This window comes from Pocillopora verrucosa, chromosome 7 (genome assembly GCF_036669915.1).
Source record: "Pocillopora verrucosa isolate sample1 chromosome 7, ASM3666991v2, whole genome shotgun sequence".
NCBI classification, from domain to species: Eukaryota; Metazoa; Cnidaria; class Anthozoa; order Scleractinia; family Pocilloporidae; genus Pocillopora; species Pocillopora verrucosa.
The window spans coordinates 5,643-24,701 of NC_089318.1; the positions used below are offsets into that span (position 1 = coordinate 5,643).

The 19,059-nt window shown below is 38.9% G+C and overlaps 2 long non-coding RNA genes across 3 annotated transcripts; both read right to left on the reverse strand.

Moving 5' to 3' along the window:
- Positions 1 to 212: 212 nt before the first annotated feature.
- Positions 213 to 885, reverse strand: LOC136282094 (uncharacterized). Its single transcript, XR_010718087.1, has 3 exons — positions 639 to 885; positions 339 to 519; positions 213 to 262 (listed from the first exon to the last, which is right to left on the reverse strand). It is a non-coding gene; the product is annotated as an uncharacterized lncRNA (long non-coding RNA).
- A 2,746-nt stretch (positions 886 to 3,631) lies between these two features.
- On the reverse strand, positions 3,632 to 18,121 carry LOC131798271 (uncharacterized). Of its 2 annotated transcripts, XR_010718265.1 has the most exons (6): positions 17,992 to 18,027; positions 7,563 to 7,668; positions 6,997 to 7,155; positions 6,253 to 6,325; positions 5,824 to 5,887; positions 3,632 to 5,030 (listed from the first exon to the last, which is right to left on the reverse strand). It is a non-coding gene; the product is annotated as an uncharacterized lncRNA (long non-coding RNA). The 2 variants fall into 2 exon arrangements; XR_010718264.1 differs by lacking the exon at positions 7,563 to 7,668 and having other exon boundaries at positions 17,992 to 18,121.
- Positions 18,122 to 19,059: the final 938 nt, after the last annotated feature.

The window sequence follows — 19,059 nt, forward strand, 5'->3', positions numbered from 1 at the left end:
TCTGTACTGCTTTCCAGAGCGAGAATCTATCCTTAATTACAAAGATGAGTCCCTAACCTCGTTCCTACTACCACTGCCGTCACTGCGGACACCAGTTCCAAGGAAAGTCCTGCAAATCGTATATGCGCCCTCCAGCGGTTCCCATTCGGGCACCTGTACTCAGTGCTGAATAGGTGTGACCCCTTCACGTTATTCCATTTCTCTCCCTCCAGCGGAAGGAGAACACTCCTCTTTCTTCCAAAATCCATCTCGGTTTGGCTCTCTGAAATGAAACCGAATGTTCAGTTCATGTTCATGTGATATCTTTTCTCATTATTTTTATAATTCTAGCGTCTCACCTTGAAATGCATTAGGCCCCGCAGACGCTGGACCTCCCCTTCCTGCAGAACACTGTGGGTGGCGGCTGCATTTGTCGAGTGCTGTGGCATGTTCTTCTGCTTTATTATGGCAGTGCAGCCAGTCACCGCACAGCGGACCGCTCTTTCTGAGCACTCGCTTAAGTGCAGTGTTAAGTGGAGCCTGCAAAATAATCAAAATAAGGACCAGGGATGAGCTGGCTAGTGAAACTTTTGGATATTTTGTTGGCCTTAAATAACCATTTGACTGTTGATTTCTTAGTTAAACCGACAATATCTTACCGTGGAAGGCTTGTTCCGCAGCTTAGTGGACACAGTACCCTCTTATTTGAGCAAAGGGAAGCAGTATGCTCCTCGAAAGATTCCCTGGTAATTTTTCTACCGCATTGCTGGCAAGGGAGTTTGTGCTTTGCACATTGCGCAGTGTGTGCTGCCATCCTCTCCCTTGCCACCATCTCTCCACAGCCATCATTGGCACACGCCGTTTGAAATTTTCCACACGTTTTCAAGTGCTGCTCGTGCTCGTGAAATTTTCCTTTCCATAGACAGCCGCTCTTATTACACTTGATATTAAAGTCTCCAATGATATCGTCGAGTGCGACATTGACGTGGAGAGTAACATCTGTTCCGATCGGTGCTTTACAGAGTGGGCATTTGGGGAAAGTCTCAATGCCTATGAGTGTCGCGAGGCAGTGTCGACAGCCCGAATGCCCACATGCCAGAGTGACAGGCTTAACCATTGTCGATAGGCTTCAAAGTAAAGATAATCAAGAGAGTTTAGTACATTTCCTTACAAAACTAGTATTGATAAGTCAAGTAATTCCTTCAAAGAGGCCCCTGCTAGCAAGGAATTCAGTTCAAACAGCTACAATTGTAAAAGTTGTCGAAGGAAAGTGGAATTTAACCATGGAACAATGATTCATAACTCAGAGTCAAAACAAACGCAGAACGTAAATCTGTTATTTGACAAATTACTATTTCGTCTAATTGGTCAAATTCCTGAGGGATGAGCAACATTTCTCTCCTCTCAGAAAGACAACTGCTGAAGTATAAACTATTTAGTACAGCTCGATCACAGAAGTAAGCAAGTGTGCGTTAATGATTTTCCTAGCGTTAATATTTAAACATCTCGTCCTTTTGCCAAAAGAAAATTACAATTTCGCTTATGATCTCTTTTCCCAGGAAATGCGAATATAGTTCCACAGTTAAAAAGAACTTCTGCCTTATGAATGCTCTGAATGCTGTCGGTCGTTCTCCTTAAATGTCAGGTTAAGCCTTGCTTTATTGCAGATTTTAACCTGGCATCTTCAAGCTGGGTTTGGAAACCAGCGCAATTTGAAGTTCAGAGTTATGGTGGATGCTTGGCATACAGCTCTGCGTTGTCGAAAAATATAGACTTATCTGTCGACTTTTGAGCCTTTTTTGAGTGCTTTCGTACATGTTTGTTGTTTCAGTTTAGATAGATAGCCAAGTAAATTCCAGATTTTTTGCACTATTTTTCAGCGGCAATGTTGGTGAACCAAAGATACACCCACGACAATTGCGACTCGATACTAGGCTCTGTAAATTTGCGCAAAACATTTCGACGAATATCTTAAGTTTGGGAAACAAAGAGACCTAAAAATTAAAAAAGTTCTTCCTTAACCTATCTCCTATGACATTTAAATTTCTTAACTACTCCACTGAAGATCTCTCTCTCGATGGGTGACAGCGAAAACGATCAGTTGCTGAAAGATAAAATCATCACAAAACAAAAAAGACTTACCATACAGAACAGTTGAATAGCGCTCCGGGAGGAGAAGTAAACTCAAAATGCTCATTAGACATAGCGAATCTGGCAATGAATAAAGCAGCGAAGTGATCTAATCCAAGCAAAGTTTGCTTTTAGTGAAAGAACCAAGACTAACTGATAAGTAAACGATGTTTATAACCTTGTGAACCTCAATGGGAAATGTGTATTTCCTGGACAATTTGACACGTATTCATCAATAACAATTGATACTGATCTGGCAACAATCGATCCGCGAAATGACAGTTACCCAGGGTCAAGTTCCCTGTTCAAACAATCAAGTTTCCATTCTGCATGTGCGAGTGTGTGTGTGTATTTGTATGTGGACATCATTTCCTGGAAAAGGGTAACTTGCCCGTTTCATGGAATTAAAGAACAATTAAACGAATAAAAGGGTGCGCTTAGCGCATTTGCGGCAAACGATCCTACTATTGTTTAACTATCAATATAAATGTCCCGTAGCGACAGGCCTAGGTGACATGGGTGTGCCACGAAACAAAAGCCTTTTATTAATACGTATACACGTCGGTCAGTTTCATTTTCGGCGTGGTTTCGCGTCATCCTTGGGAATATTAGTGCAGCAAGGAGTTAAGCATTTTAGATTAAGTGTTTAACTCCACGAGATGAACCATAGCAAGCGCGCTTTCCAAAGAACTGTTGTCTTTTTGGATAAACGGCACAGAAGCGTGCCAAACAAGACTGAGCTGGGCAGGCTCGCTACCGCCAAGCGGATTTCTGATATATCGTTTACAAAGAACGACAGCTCTTCCCAAATCGGAGACTTACTGGTGAGAGCATTTCCTCCCCTTACAGGAAAAGACCTTAGCAGGTAAGTGCTGCTGCCTTCATAATCTGTATCGTAGGGTAGAAAATGGTTTCAGAGAAAAGAGTGAAAAGTACCGTAATAAAAGCAGCGAAATGCCGAAAAGGGGCAAGATTGGATGTAAACGTGGATGAGAGAAAACTAAGGTTGCTAAAATCTTCCTTTAGATGTCGTGCAACATTGAGAAGCTGTCGCCAGTAGACAGGATAAGCATCGGACATAAATGACAAGTGGCTAACAGCGCACATATCCGTCTTTTTGTTGTCTTCATCCAGTCATTTGTATTATTGTGTGGAATTAGTTACAAATTTTCCTAACGTTCCATCAGTTTAATGCAAAGTTTACAAAAGAGGTGTGGAATTGTGTAGGATTTACTTTTTGTCGTTTTCTGTTCGTGTGAAGGTCATGCTCAAATTCATGATTCACGCTAACCCGATTAAGCTTTTTTTCGATAGATCAAAATTCTCCATGAAAGCGAGGTTTAGAGAAACTGGAAAGGGATATTTCTTGATTTCCTTTGTTGCTGTCCTCTTAGTCTCGCTTTCAAGGTGAATTTTGATTATCTAAAGAAACATCGAATATCGTTGGTCGATCCAGATGAAGTAACAAAAAAACAAAAACAAATCAACAACAACAAAAAATTAATGAAATGTTGGCCAATTATATTAACAACAGCTGTCTAGACATCTAAGATAATAACCTTCCTTGTTCCAGTACACATTGAATTATTTAAACCTACAATACTTTTTTTTCATGACATACTATGCAATATTTCTGTCGTTGCTACAATCTATGTCAATCTAGAGCAAATGCCACTAAAAGCAAATGTGCATTCAAAATTAATGTATATTTGCATGCACCTTACAGAAATAAATTCACAGTTAAATTCAATTTAACAGAAAAAGGTTAGTGTGGGTAACTACAATCACCTTTCTGTCATTACTTTATTACACTAGCTTGGAAATAATTACATCATATGCAAGAGGGCATGCAATGAGGACAGTGGCAACTGGCCTTCAAAGTGGTGTGCAGCTCATGGACCACTTTGGTGGAAGTAGAAGGAAAAAGATCTTTATATTTCTACCAAGTCAAGGTCTGTTTACATTTAAAGTGTTACTTACATCAACTAAACCTTACAAGTGCATACTATTTAAACTGTTCTCTTCAAATGGAGCATGTCTTGAATAAGCATAGTCTAATTTATAACCAGTTTTCTATGAAACTTATCTTTTTACTTGATACTTTACTTACTTATCTTAGTAAGGTGACTTTCCCTGCAGCCTTGCAACTTCTAGCACAAATTAATAGGAAAATAATAAACCTCCAGATACTAAGTAGAACTTTTAGAAGAAATTGGTCATTTGTTATCTCATCACCCTAGAAATAGTGATGTGCATGACTATTGCATTTTTCCAAATATTAACCGAGTAACAGAGGCTGGCTAAATCAAAATGCATACCTTGACATTAAACAATTGAAAGGTTGAAGGTTTATATGTCATATACAATGTATCCACAAACACTTGTGAGAATCTTCTATAGGCCCATTTCCAGTCTAATGTATCAAATTTATGACGACATTTGATCACAACATGTACATGCATAAACTGTTCTTTCACCACAGCTTTGTCATCTTCCACTTCATCATCTACATCCACTTCAACATCCACTTCATTGTCCACAGTCAGTTTGCCACTAACATCTGGAACCTCTTCAGCACTTTCATTATCAACAGCTACTTCAACATCTTCGTCGTCCATAGCACCTGTACCAGCAACATCTACAGCCACTTCAACATCTTCATTATCCACAGTCATTTTACCACCGACATCTTTATCATTCACAGTCAATTTACCATCAACATCTACAACCACTTCAACATCTCTATCATCCACAGTCACTTTACCACCCACATCTCTATCCACTGACACCTTAACATCTACATCATCACGGGCCACTTTGCTGTCCCCATCTTCAAGCAGCCTTACATCTACACTGCCAGTTGCTCAACCCTCCACATCCACTTCACTGGATCTGATGCCTTTGCCAGTTGATGGAGGTAACTGAAAAAAAAAATTTTGTCACTGTTTGAAATTAAGCTTTTCAGATCTTTCACAAAAATTTGAAAATATTGCTAATTACAAGTCTGAGTTGAAAGGTATTGGTTTATACTACCAACAGCTTAGACTTTGTCTTTCCATTTGTAATTCAATTTACTGACTAGACAAGTGAAGTTATTTTCAGTGAGTATATCTTATCCTGCCTCGATGAAAATCAAAGAAATATGACAAGTTCTAATTTAATTCTGAATTTTATGTGTAATCTGAATTGCTTTTGACATCATAGCTTCTACACGAAGATATCTGACAGCAATGGCAACTGCAAATGCAAGAGGATCAACATCTGGTATGACCCCAGTTTTGTCTTACTTTTTCAATTTACTTTTTGTATTGGTGTTCTAAATGTGTATATGGGTGTATATAAGGCGATTATAATTTAAATCAAATGTTACTCAACAGATGAGAGCTCAGACTTGTCAGATGAGTCAGATTCAAACCATGGCGGTGAGTTGGTGCAATTACAGTTTCAATTGATCTTGATGAAGATACTCAATAAATTCAATAAGAGAACACTTAATCGTTTCTCGTCTAGCTGGCTTATAACACTCCCAAGAGGAAAACTCATTTAAATTGTATTTTTATTGTAAACTGCTGTCATTAAGCTTTCTTCTGATGTAAAGTTTGCAAGAATTTATACGAAACTAGCATAAAAACAAGTGTTTTCATGAACGACACCCCTGAAAGTGGAAAGTAACCTTAAGTTAATTTAAAGAACTTTCACAATTCTGACATGGACCTGATCTTGATGTCTGCACCTTTTCCTTGGTTAGGCCACAATGCAGGACCATCTGTTGTATCATCTGACTCAGAAGATGACATTAATGGTGAGTAAAAGGATGTTCAAGTAAGTCAAAACTGTAGATTAAGGAAGCACTTTTTTAGTAACCCATAGCTATTTGTTCCAGTTCCAGTTAGCCATATGTATATTTAATGAAAAAAACACCTACTAATCTGAGTCACATCACTCAAGAAACTCATAAATAATGGACTTATAAAGGCACAACTACATATGAAAATTAGTGATGAATCTGTATCATCCTGCAGGTAAAGGAAATAATGATTTGTGACATTATCACCTATTACATCAAAGTAATTCCTATCTTTTCTTTTTCTTTTTTGCAGAAGTGATAGTTTACTCAGAAGAGGCTAGACTCTGTAAGCTCACCTTGATGTCTCACTAAATGGATATCAATTTCCTTAATGCCTGTACCATGCTATCTTCCTTTTTTGCCATGCATCTGTTGTGAGAAAGATTACAAGAACCATTTTTACCAAAGCCAATGCATCTCTGTGTCAGTACTTTGGGAGGTCATATCCTAGCAACCACAATGCCCCAGTCATTTAGCTTAATAAGACTAGAAATTGTCATTTACATTATTCTTTATCAATGAACTAGTATACCTGTTTTAATTATTATTTTGTCTTTCTAGATGGCACTTATCTTAGTAACTGTCACTGATGATTTTTCAACATCAGGAGTGATAACAGGTATGATTGTGATGAGTTTACCTCAGATAGTGCATGACAAACTGAGCAATGAAAGCACAGGTAGTGTATAATGCTACTGAATACATTCATACATCACTAAATCACTTTCCTCATGGTTACCCATTTCTTATAGGTGAAGGTGTTCATAGCAGGACCACTGAGGTGCTGCAATGTATCAATATTTTAGAGGACAGAGGGCAAAGCACAGCCATTTCATTTCTGATCCACTCTTTTGAAGAGGTAATTAGCTTGTTTATCAGTATGTAGGAAAAACCCACATAAAATGAGATGTGATCACAATCACGCTCATACCCTACCCTTTGATTGGCAAGAAAAAAAGAAAGTTTGCATGTTAAAAAAAAAAAAAACCAAGAGCTACAAACTAATCTGTCAAACAAAACCCGTTTCTCCCTTTGATTACCTGCTGTGGGAAAATAGCTGTAAACAATTCAAATAGTACACTCATGTTCATGCACATATCTTACTGAACTGTTTCTCTTGTTATCTTAGTTCACATGGCAAGGAACAGAGGATGGTCGTATAATGGTGGCTGTCCTTTTGCCCTTCAGCTGTCCTCTTGCTAGCAAGAGAAGATTGGTTAGGTTAGTACACTAATGTGTTTGCTTTTGTTTCCTCATTGATTTTTCTCTGCCTACTCTGCCTCCACATTTGTTTAACTCAGGTGTATTTGATGTTTATTAACCTTCTCTGTATTTACTTTTTCAAGCATGCTCAACACTGTGGCAAACAGCCCACATATTTACTTCTGGATTGCCAAAGACAGCAGCCATGAAGCCCAGAAAGGTAGCTAAACCTAGTCTTTAGCTCAGAATGCAAAAGCAAATGCACCCAAGTGTTAATTTTAATTAGTTTATTTTTTTGGAGTATTATTGTAATAATTATAATTATCATAGTTATCACTGTTGTTATTGTCGATATATCAAGATGATTTTGCAGATGTTATTATTAGCACAAGAGTAATTGTACCTTTAATTGCAGTGAGAGTAAAATATGGCGTTTCACAAAGCCCTGGCATTGTCGTATTTGTTCTGGCCCCATGTCATAGCAGAAACATGCCACAGTGCGTGGAAATCTTTGAGGGTAAACATGAAAAATTTGAAATTTGAAATCTATATTGTGATTATATGAATGACACCTTTCATTTTTTAAAGTGTATCATTTGTCATTAAGGTCATGACTGGGGTAGAATAATTTGCTAGCTCTTCTGTTTCCTTCACTAGTAGTCTGATTATCCATTGATTGTTTATGATGCACAAAAAAAACAAACAAACAACAAACAAAAAAGGAATGTGGATGTCTCAAAGACATTTTCTTTTTTTCTAACTTCCATGTGCAACAAATACAAAATTTCCTCTGAAAGAATCTCTGCGAAGTCTTCAATAATCATACCTACAACAAGAATAGCTTCAATCTATTAGTCTTTTTAACACCAACATGTTTTGTACCTTGTACCTTACAAGAATCAAACTTGGATTGTGCGGGCCTTCAAGAGTCCATTGGCAGAGCACAGGCTCTATATTCCGCAATGAGGGATGAACGGTATGGATTGAAACTTTTCAGCTATTTATGTATTCACAATTAAAATGATTATTAAAACTTAAAAAATGGGAATGAAAGGTACTGACACAGGTACTTCTTTCAACAGGAAAAAGTTGGATGACTGGCGGAAACAAAGACAAAGTCAAGAGCTACAGTACCAGGTACACAATATCCCCTAATTTAGAATTCAATTTGAAAGGATACACTTACAAAATCACATTATTTTAATTTTACTCCCTAATATACCCATTAGAACACTTTAATTTTCATAACAGGCATTACAGTCCAGCCCCAGCAATAGCACTAACATTGCTAGCAGCTCCCTGGGAACCAGCTCCAACAATACCGTAAACAATCAGGATGAAACTTCTGTAAGTTACCATCTGCTTTCTCTCTACTCTTAAGTTTTAGATACATATAAGGTTTGGAAAAATTAAGAATGACATGTCCTCTATTAGTTATCTCAAAAAATTAATAATCTAATGTTATGTCAAGAGTATACAGTGACTTTCCATTTAAATATACCTAAGCAAGCCTGCTTGTTTTATAATTGGGTGCACTGTGTCCAGCTTTCTCTCAACTCTTAAGCTTAGGTTCATGTAAGGTTTGAAAAAATTAAGAATGAAATATACCCTTGTTATTTATCTCAACTAATTCATAATCTAGTTATGTCAATTGTATACAGTGATTTTCTATTTAAATAACTATACCCACATATGTTTATTTTATAATTGTGCGCACTGTGATGTGCCTTATCTGTCGTAATAATATCCATCATAATAATATTTGTCTTTACAGCAAACAAGGGCTCAACGCAGGGGGAGGGTGACAGCACCACCAACTAATGGTGGTGGAACAACCATTGGCGTCCATATCAACAATGGAAAAAAGTTCTCCAGGGCTTTTGAGAAAAATGCCTTTTTCCAGGTAAGAATATAATATAATATTTGCTACATGATGATGGTGGTGATAGTAAGTGATGCATGTTTTCTTTTTTTGGTTATATGAAAACAATAAACAGGAAGTCTATGACTGGATTGGTTCGCTTGTTGAAGTACCGCTCCACTTCACACTACAGCGAGGAAGGGAAGTGGTGAGGCACTCTGATCATCTACAAGGGGACGAAGTCCTGGACCTTTTAGAGAGGGTATGTTTCAATCAGAACCCACTTTAATTTTTTCAATGTCTTAATATAACACATTCCCATTCAAAACACATTTAGTTCTAAAGATGATTTAACTCTTACTTATGTAAATTCTCTAAAATTATTAAACACTTAAAAACAGCGTGAGCTGGGGTAGCATAATAAGTTATTTTATGTGTCTTCGTGACAGACACTTTCATTGCTATGGTCTAATTTTTTTTTTTTTTGACAAATTTTCAGAACACTGAAGAGATGACTAACTTGGAGCAGTCACTGGTAGGTGCAAAAGTCATAAATTAAAAAATAGAGGTTTAATTCTCGATTTCAGATCTGAACCCTTTAACTCCAGAGATCTGATTACGAATTCTCCCCTCTCGTTGCTACACATTTCCTTGTAAACCACTTGTGAGAATTTGGTGTTTTTAAATCAACGTAACAACATCTACCTGATAAGTTTAGGTATTCTCATTACTTGTTAGCTAGATCATGAAGGAATATTATAGGGAGAAGTTAGAGGTTAATCACTCCTGTGAGTTAAAGGGTTAAATGATGACCTCTGTTTTTATTTGTAACTGTACTTATTTTAACATTGATCTGGTATCCTTACAATATTCCCCTTTCCTAATACCTCCAGGGCCACTGTTGACCAGCTCTTCCTAAGCCCTGTCCAGTGTGACCTGGTATCCTTAGATCATTCCCCTTCGTAATCCCTCTGGGGCCACTGTTGACCAGCTCTTCGTGAGCCGTGTCCAGTTGGACCTGGTATCCTTAGATCATTCCCCTTCGTAATCCCTCCGGGGCCACTGTTGACCAGCTCTTCGTGAGAAGTGTCCAGTTGGACCTGGTATCCTTAGATCATTCCCCTTCGTAATCCCTCCGGGCCACTGTTGACCAGCTCTTCGTGAGAAGTGTCCAGTTGGACCTGGTATCCTTAGATCATTCCCCTTTGTAATCCCTCCGGGGCCACTGTTGACCAGCTCTTCGTGAGAAGTGTCCAGTTGGACCTGGTATCCTTAGATCATTCCCCTTCGTAATCCCTCCGGGCCACTGTTGACCAGCTCTTCGTGAGAAGTGTCCAGTTGGACCTGGTATCCTTAGATCACTCCCCTTTGTAATCCCTCCGGGGCCACTGTTGACCAGCTCTTCGTGAGAAGTGTCCAGTGCGACCTGGTATCTTTAGATCATTCCTCTTTGTAATCCCTCCGGGGCCACTGTTGACCAGCTCTTCGTGAGAAGTGTCCAGTTGGACCTGGTATCCTTAGATCATCCCCCCTTGTAATCCCTCCAGGGCCACTGTTGACCAGCTCTTCGTGAGAAGTGTCCAGTGCGACCTGGTATCCTTAGATAATTCCCATTTGTAATCCCTCCGGGGGCACTGTTGACCAGCTCTTCGTGAGAAGTGTCCAGTTGGACCTGGTATCCTTACATCATTCCCCTTCGTAATCCCTCCGGGCCACTGTTGACCAGCTCTTCGTGAGAAGTGTCCAGTTGGACCTGGTATCCTTAGATCATTCCCCTTTGTAATCCCTCCGGGGCCACTGTTGACCAGCTCTTCGTGAGAAGTGTCCAGTGCGACCTGGTATCCTTAGATCATTCCCCTTTGTAATCCCTCCGGGGCCACTGTTGACCAGCTCTTCGTGAGAAGTGTCCAGTTGGACCTGGTATCCTTAGATCATTCCCCTTTGTAATCCCTCCGGGGCCACTGTTGACCAGCTCTTCGTGAGAAGTGTCCAGTGCGACCTGGTATCCTTAGATCATTCCCCTTTGTATTCCCTCCAGGGCCACTGTTGACCAGCTCTTCGTGAGAAGTGTCCAGTTGGACCTGGTATCCTTAGATCATTCCCCTTTGTAATCCCTCCGGGCCACTGTTGACCAGCTCTTCGTGAGAAGTGTCCAGTTGGACCTGGTATCCTTAGATCATTCCCCTTCGTAATCCCTCCGGGCCACTGTTGACCAGCTCTTCGTGAGAAGTGTCCAGTTGGACCTGGTATCCTTAGATCATTCCCCTTTGTAATCCCTCCGGGGCCACTGTTGACCAGCTCTTCGTGAGAAGTGTCCAGTTGGACCTGGTATCCTTAGATCATTCCCCTTCGTAATCCCTCCGGGCCACTGTTGACCAGCTCTTCGTGAGAAGTGTCCAGTTGGACCTGGTATCCTTAGATCATTCCCCTTTGTAATCCCTCCGGGGCCACTGTTGACCAGCTCTTCGTGAGAAGTGTCCAGTTGGACCTGGTATCCTTAGATCATTCCCCTTTGTAATCCCTCCGGGGCCACTGTTGACCAGCTCTTCGTGAGAAGTGTCCAGTGCGACCTGGTATCCTTAGATCATTCCCCTTTGTATTCCCTCCAGGGCCACTGTTGACCAGCTCTTCGTGAGAAGTGTCCAGTTGGACCTGGTATCCTTAGATCATTCCCCTTTGTAATCCCTCCGGGGCCACTGTTGACCAGCTCTTCGTGAGAAGTGTCCAGTTGGACCTGGTATCCTTAGATCATTCCCCTTCGTAATCCCTCCAGGCCACTGTTGACCAGCTCTTCGTGAGAAGTGTCCAGTTGGACCTGGTATCCTTAGATCATTCCCCTTTGTAATCCCTCCGGGGCCACTGTTGACCAGCTCTTCGTGAGAAGTGTCCAGTTGGACCTGGTATCCTTAGATCATTCCCCTTCGTAATCCCTCCGGGCCACTGTTGACCAGCTCTTCGTGAGAAGTGTCCAGTTGGACCTGGTATCCTTAGATCATTCCCCTTTGTAATCCCTCCGGGGCCACTGTTGACCAGCTCTTCGTGAGAAGTGTCCAGTTGGACCTGGTATCCTTAGATCATTCCCCTTTGTAATCCCTCCGGGGCCACTGTTGACCAGCTCTTCGTGAGAAGTGTCCAGTGCGACCTGGTATCCTTAGATATCCTGGTATACTTTGACCAGGCTCTTATGTATTCTTAATTTTTTTTTTCAAAATCCAGCTAGACAGTAAGCTCTATACGTTGTCCCCTTACCCTTCTCCTCATCCCAAAAAACTGTTATGAAGTATCCCCTAACCTTAACTCTAACCTGATGTTTTTAATTTGTGGTTAATATTAATACTTAATCGGATACTTCATGACAAATGTCATTTTTTGCTATGGTTATTCCCTACAATGTAAAGCTTTTTTCCTGATGAATTGCCCCACCCCCCAGCCTTCCTTGTCCCCTTAGTCCACTCATGTATTCTGCAGTGTGCTTTATTATTTTTATTTTTTGTTCATTATAATGATGGTAATAACTCGATCATTCTTCAGACATTAATTTGAAAAGTAATTTGGGTTTGTTAGCTGTGAGATTTCTTCACTGTTCCAGGATTAAAAAAGTTAAGAATCAAATGATTTATGACTCAATTTCTTATGGGTCCTTTTAATCTTCCTGGGTGTGTTGCAGCTGGCCTTTCAACTTGTTCTCTAGTTATTGATAAAAGCAAGAAGGACATCATTTGTGGAGTTATCTTCCTCTCCAGAGTTGATGGAATCATTGTCATTCTCATTGTTACTATTTGTATGGCTTTCACTTTGCTCTACTTATCTTCAGCTATGTTGGGGTTTTCACTGTCTTGCAAGGATTGTTTACATGTTAAATCTCTTTCCTTCAGTTGTGTTTGCAAACCAGGGCCTTCAGGATTCATTTGGAAAAGCCAATACCTTGCAAAAACCTCCACTGTGTAGTTCTTATTGTTGTAGATATGTTAGTCAAGTCGATGTTTCTTGAGGCACTTTACCCCCTCTTGCAAAATTGTTTACCTTTGTACATTCTTCAAACCAATCTTTCCCAGCATAATCAGGGAGACTTTTTCCTGTGTTTTTGTGGTGGTTTCTTTTTTGTTCTCCTTTGGCTGCTCTGCTCTTTTCTTCTTGTTGAACTGCATCACCTTGATATGCTGGAGGTTATCAACCACACATGTTGCCTTCGTGATCCCTTGCTTTTCAATTTTGAGGCAAGGATAACAATTTCCTCACTTCTTGCAGAGCAGATGAAGTGTGTTGAGTTCAGGATGTTAAATGCAACACAGGATACAGACACTTGGAGAGAGAAGCCAAAGTTATTGAAGCATATTCAAGAAATCTGCGAAGACACCACATCAGAAAGAGAAGAAGTAATAAAGAAAACTATCGAAAATCGAAAGGAAAAAGAAAAGGTTCGAAATCGACATGTTACTAGAACAAAGTAATTGAGGCGGAAACCTGGGTAATAATCTTCCAATATGTTTACTGCACCCTCCTTGCCTTGCTGTCCCTGAAAGAGAGTAGATGTTGAGAGTTTTTTGCTTGCTGTTTGGTCAAGATGTGACATACCTCGCACAGCTCTTGTGAAGATATCATTTCAGTTATGCCAAGAAAGCAGAACTACCACAAATATCAGGCAAGAACTTAGCAATAAAGTCAAGATGTGACATACCTCGCACAGCTCTTATGAAGATACCATTTCAGTAATGCCAAGAGGGTCGAACTACCTCAAACCTCAAGAAGTCAGAGATTAAGAGTACTCCTTCATGTATCCTGAAGAGTATGGCATAGATGAGAAGTACAAAAGCAACTCTCACAGATGCACAACAGTGAGGAAGAGCTTGACAATGCTAAAGATGAGGGATATTGCGCACATCTAACCCGATAAAATGTCTTTTAATAAGAGTACCTAGCTTTGAAAATTGTTGTGATGGAAACAGCCATATAAGTGCAGAACACATATTATTAAGCTGACAAAAGCATATAGTACATGTAGTGTTATCTAAACAGTACAAAATCCATGTAAAATCCACAATTGCTAAGATACTTTAAAAATTGTTGGGAAAACAGTACAAAATCCATGTAAAATCCACAATTGCTAAGATACTTTAAAAATTGTTGGGATGAAAAGTCATGCAAATGCAGAGGATGTATAATTATATGAGCAGAAGCATGTTTCTATACTTTTTGTTTGTTTCTGAACATGTAGATATATCAAAATAGTATGAAATCATGTAAACTCTACAATTACTGAGATACTTTGAAAATTGTTGGGATGGAAACAGTCATGCATATACTTTTTGTTTATTTTTGAACATGTAGTGTTATCTAAATAGTGTAAAATCATGTAAACTCTACAGTTACTCAGATACTTTGAAAATTGTTGGGATGGAAACAGTCATGCATATACTTTTTGTTTATTTTTGAACATGTAGTGTTATCTAAATAGTGTAAAATCATGTAAACTCTACAGTTACTCAGATACTTTGAAAATTGTTGGGATGGAAACTGTCATGTATATACTTTTTGTTGATTTTTGAACATGTAGTTTCACATAAATAGGATACAAAACTCTACAATTACTGAGATATTTAGTGTGACCTCCCTCCTTCCAACATTTGATTTAGGGGGATGGTTCCCCCTCAAAGCCATTATTTTTCTGTAGACTCGTCTCGGACCCAACCCCTCCCACCTCCTCAACCCTAAGGAGTCCAAATTGTATGAAAGTGTTCATAAATGGGCCATTAGATTATTTAAACTCTCTGGATAATACTTCCCAGCGGCACCTACATGAGGGTGATATGCCACTCATCCCATGAGTGGCATACTACCCTCTGCCTATGTTTCATTGCAGGTGTCATTCAAAGGAAACTACCCCTCAGATGAAGAGGAACTCTCAGAGACAATGAAAGGTAAACACAAAAGTAAATAGATTATGATGACCAATGTTAACACCACCAACTTCATAATTAGTCTTAATAACTCTTACTCATAATAACTCTTCTTCTTTATCAAACTTCCTTGTGCAATGTTTGTGCCATGATGAAGCACAGTGAGGTACCTGTTTCTTCCAGTGAATTACCAAAAACATTTAAATTGTTTGTTAATTTTATTTGAGGGTACATCCCAAAATATTTCCAACAAGCCCCTTAGTTTGTTATTTTTATCATCAGTTGTTAGTATCTACACATGACCAACCCTCATTTTTGCCTTTATTCCAGTGAGCACATTACAACATTCAACTAATCTCTCATTTTTTCACCTTTTTTCACATGGAAACAAAAGATGATGACCATGAAAAGAAAGATGAAGGAGCCAGGATGGAGAAAAAAAAGAGAAAGGACCAAAGATCTCACAGGAATCGAAAGGGAAAGAGAAAAAGGGAAGATGCCAAACACTAGAAATAAGTTGTGTACCATCACTCGTGATCAGTACTACCAGTAAACTTGATCATACCGAGACAAAGGCAGATCCAAAATTACTACTAAATTCATTTTATATGTACCTCACTTAACCATAAGTTCACAAGTGTAAGCCATTAAATGATATTCTATTATAATTTAAGGGGTTTTTTTTGTTTGATATACTGGCTATGTGTAAAGGTACACAACTTTATTCTCCACCTTTTCATTTCAAGTAGTATATAGAGATAGATAACATGTACAGTGGAAACTTGATTTACTAGAGTGCCAAGGGGCTGGAGACATTGATTGGCTATATTTAGGGTTTGTTATATCGAGGTTCTGTGGCATTTATATTACTGTAACTTTAGCTGGGCTGAAACAGAAGTATTGTTTGTCATATCAAGAACTTCGTTGTATAGAGGTTAGTTAAATCAAGGTTCCACTGTACCATTAACTTACTATTTCCTACTTAACCCTTTAATCCCTAAGAGTGACTAGAATCTAATTTCTCCTGACAATATCATCCTTCAATCACACATAAGGTCATGAGAGTCTAGGAAATAATCACCAACTGGAGAAGTTCTTAATTATTAAACAAACTCTCCTTGTCAGCACCTGTGTAAATGTGTAAGTACAGTATGGAGAGTGTGCATACTGATGTTAGAGTGTAGAGGGTTAATGTTGAATGAACACAACACAGCCTACAGTACAACAATGTCTACATTCATTCAGAAAGTGCACTGTTAACCCTTTACACCCTAACATCAGGAGGGGATATTCTCAATACCAGTCTTTATACATTTCCCAAGTGTTAACAACAAAAATTAGTTTAACAATCAAGAGTGTCTTAAGCTGGTGAACATTTCCTTTGTTTTTGTTAACTGAATGTGTAATTCAGGGGTGATGTTGTAAGGAGAAGTTTGATGCTAGTCACTCATAGGGGTCAAACGATTAATCATAGCCCTTAAGTTTTTTAAGAAAGTTATTCCCTATAAAGTTGTGTTCATTCAGTTCAGTTAAGATCCATTACACAATGCCTCTGTTATATTTAGGCAGTAAGTATGTTGACTGAGTCCAGAATCTTAACCCTTTGACTCCCAAGATCTGATTGTTAATTCTCCTTTCTAGCTGCTGCATATTTCCTTGTGTATTAGTTACAAGAATTTGGTGTTTTGATCAAGATGACAACTTCTACCTGATAAGTTTGAGTATTCTCATCACCTGTTTGCTAAATGATGTATAAGTGTTATTAATAGGGAGAAGTTACATGTCAATCACTTCTGGGAGTTAAAAAGTTATCAATAAGGCTGTAAGGATTTTCTGCTCAGACCTTGACTAAAGGATCATCACTATCTCTTACAAAGAAAAAAAAATTGAAATACTTAAGAGGTTGTCTCTCTTATTTCCACCCGGTCAATTTCATGTCAAAAATAATTTTCCCTGATATATAGGGGTCAGAATATGTTAAAGTTTGCCTTTTCAAATATATGGAGAGGGAAATTCTAACTTTCTTAGCAAACTAGAAAGGTTGTTAAGGGATCTGATATAAATGTCGTGGCTTAACTATGCAAATCAAATATTTTACAATGTTACAAAATATGCATATTATTCAATTTCCGAGAAGTTGTGATAGTCCCTACCAACTGGTGAAATAATTATGGCCCCTAATGCAGCCAGAAAATTATTTCAAATCAAACCAAATCTAACTTAGTTCTTTCCTAAGTATAGTCTTTCTGTTGACAGAGTTTAAGGTGAAATTGGCAGGGTGGAAATAAGAGAGATGGCCTCTTAAGCCGTAAAGATCTAATTCTGGATGCCTCAGAATTCCTTGTTAGTTGTCAGTGTAGATGGGCTAGATGTCACCAAGGCTACATTTTAATAGTGAGACAACTCAACATTTTGCAACTCGCTAAGGCCAAAGGAACATCCAGTGACAGACAAAAATCCTCATGTTTACAAGCAATTAAGTACTTTTCCCAAGCTGCAAGCCTAAATATTCAGCTGAGTGTTTTGTCATTAGGAATGAGAGTTTGAAAAACACAGTTTAGTACCCATATTACTTTGCTCAGAAGTATTACCTCCAGCTCGAGGTTTTCGAGATACAAGTTTGCTTTAAAAGGTTGCTACTTTTGGTTAGTTCGGTAAGAAGGAAAGGAATTGCGTTGCACAGTGGTTTAATGGTTTATAAAATCTTGCTCTAAACCAGAAGTTGTTTTATTTGTTTTTAAAAAAGTATACATATATCACTGAACGTTCATCTAAAAGTGACACAAGTTTATCTAAAAGTGACACAAGTATTCCCCTGCGTAGTTAACCATAAAAATTTTACATTTTACAATAAACTAAGGATTAACAAAAGTTTGTTCTTGTCTGTATTAAGTCCCATTCCAGCGAAGTTTAAGTTTAAGTTTACCCTTCTATACCCGAAATGACTACACCTGACCTGGGGTTTTCGTGCTTTGGGAAAATTTCTGTTTCCAATACATTTGCTCCCACTTCCTTTTACACCTTCCCTTTGAATGCTATCTCTGAAACTTAACGAAAACTTACGAAATACTCACCTAATGACCAAGGTTCTTGCAACAACACTACCTGCCATCGTCCTCCTCAATCAGTGTTTGACTCTTTCCCAGTCTTTCTCGTTAGTACTGTAACCGAGCTCGATTACTAATCGAGCTCGATTAGTTATCGAGCTCGATAACTAATCGAGCTCGATTAGTAATCGTACTCGAGGATCAATATTTGTTTCTGGGCAACCGAGCTCGAAATAGGTGACTCGAGCTCGAAAGCCTATCCGAGCTCGAGTCACAACTCGACTAGAAGGATCCTGAGCAACCGAGCTCGATATAAGTGACTCGAGCTCGAAAGCCTACCCGAGCTCGAGTCACAATCTTTGTAATCGAGCTCGAATCAAATCGAGTTCGATTTGGTAATCGCGCTCGAATCAAATCGAGCTCGTGTCCGACCGAGCTGAATAATATTTGTTCCTGGGCAACCGAGCTCGATATAGATTTTTCTGGCAGGGGGAGGGAGGAGGGGGAAGTGCAGATCATGCTCGATATAAGGGGAAGAGATAATATTAAAAACTATGGTGAAGAGAAAAATTTAAAAAAATATTAGGTTTTTCCTGTCTCATGTTTTTTCTTAAGTTTAAAACAGCATTTGGACAGAGAACAATTAATTATTGAATGGTTTCCTCATGCAGCCAGTTGGACGATTCTTTTAAACTTTGTTACTCAATCTAGGTTTTAAACGCAGAGTAAGAAGTGAGCACCTGGAACGGTTCTTGCGGTCCTAGTCCTTAAGCTTGCAATCACCAGCTTTTTAGACATCTAGATCTAAAATTTTTACATTATACATTGAATTAAAGCTTGCAACAACCAAATTTTTAATGTTAAACTCTAACCACCAGATTTACACGTAAGATTCACATTGTTCATTTTTACAAGTTACTTAAGTGATTAACGGACTTAAGCAAAAATTTGAGTGAGACGAAAAAAAAGGGGGGGTTTTCTAAAGTTTTAAAGAGTCCAATCGCTAGAGTGGGTCGTGTCTTGTTCCACGGAGGAGTGACCGAGAGGCTTGTATCCAAGGAGCAGCGCATCTACACTCTATTGCAGAAGCTCAAA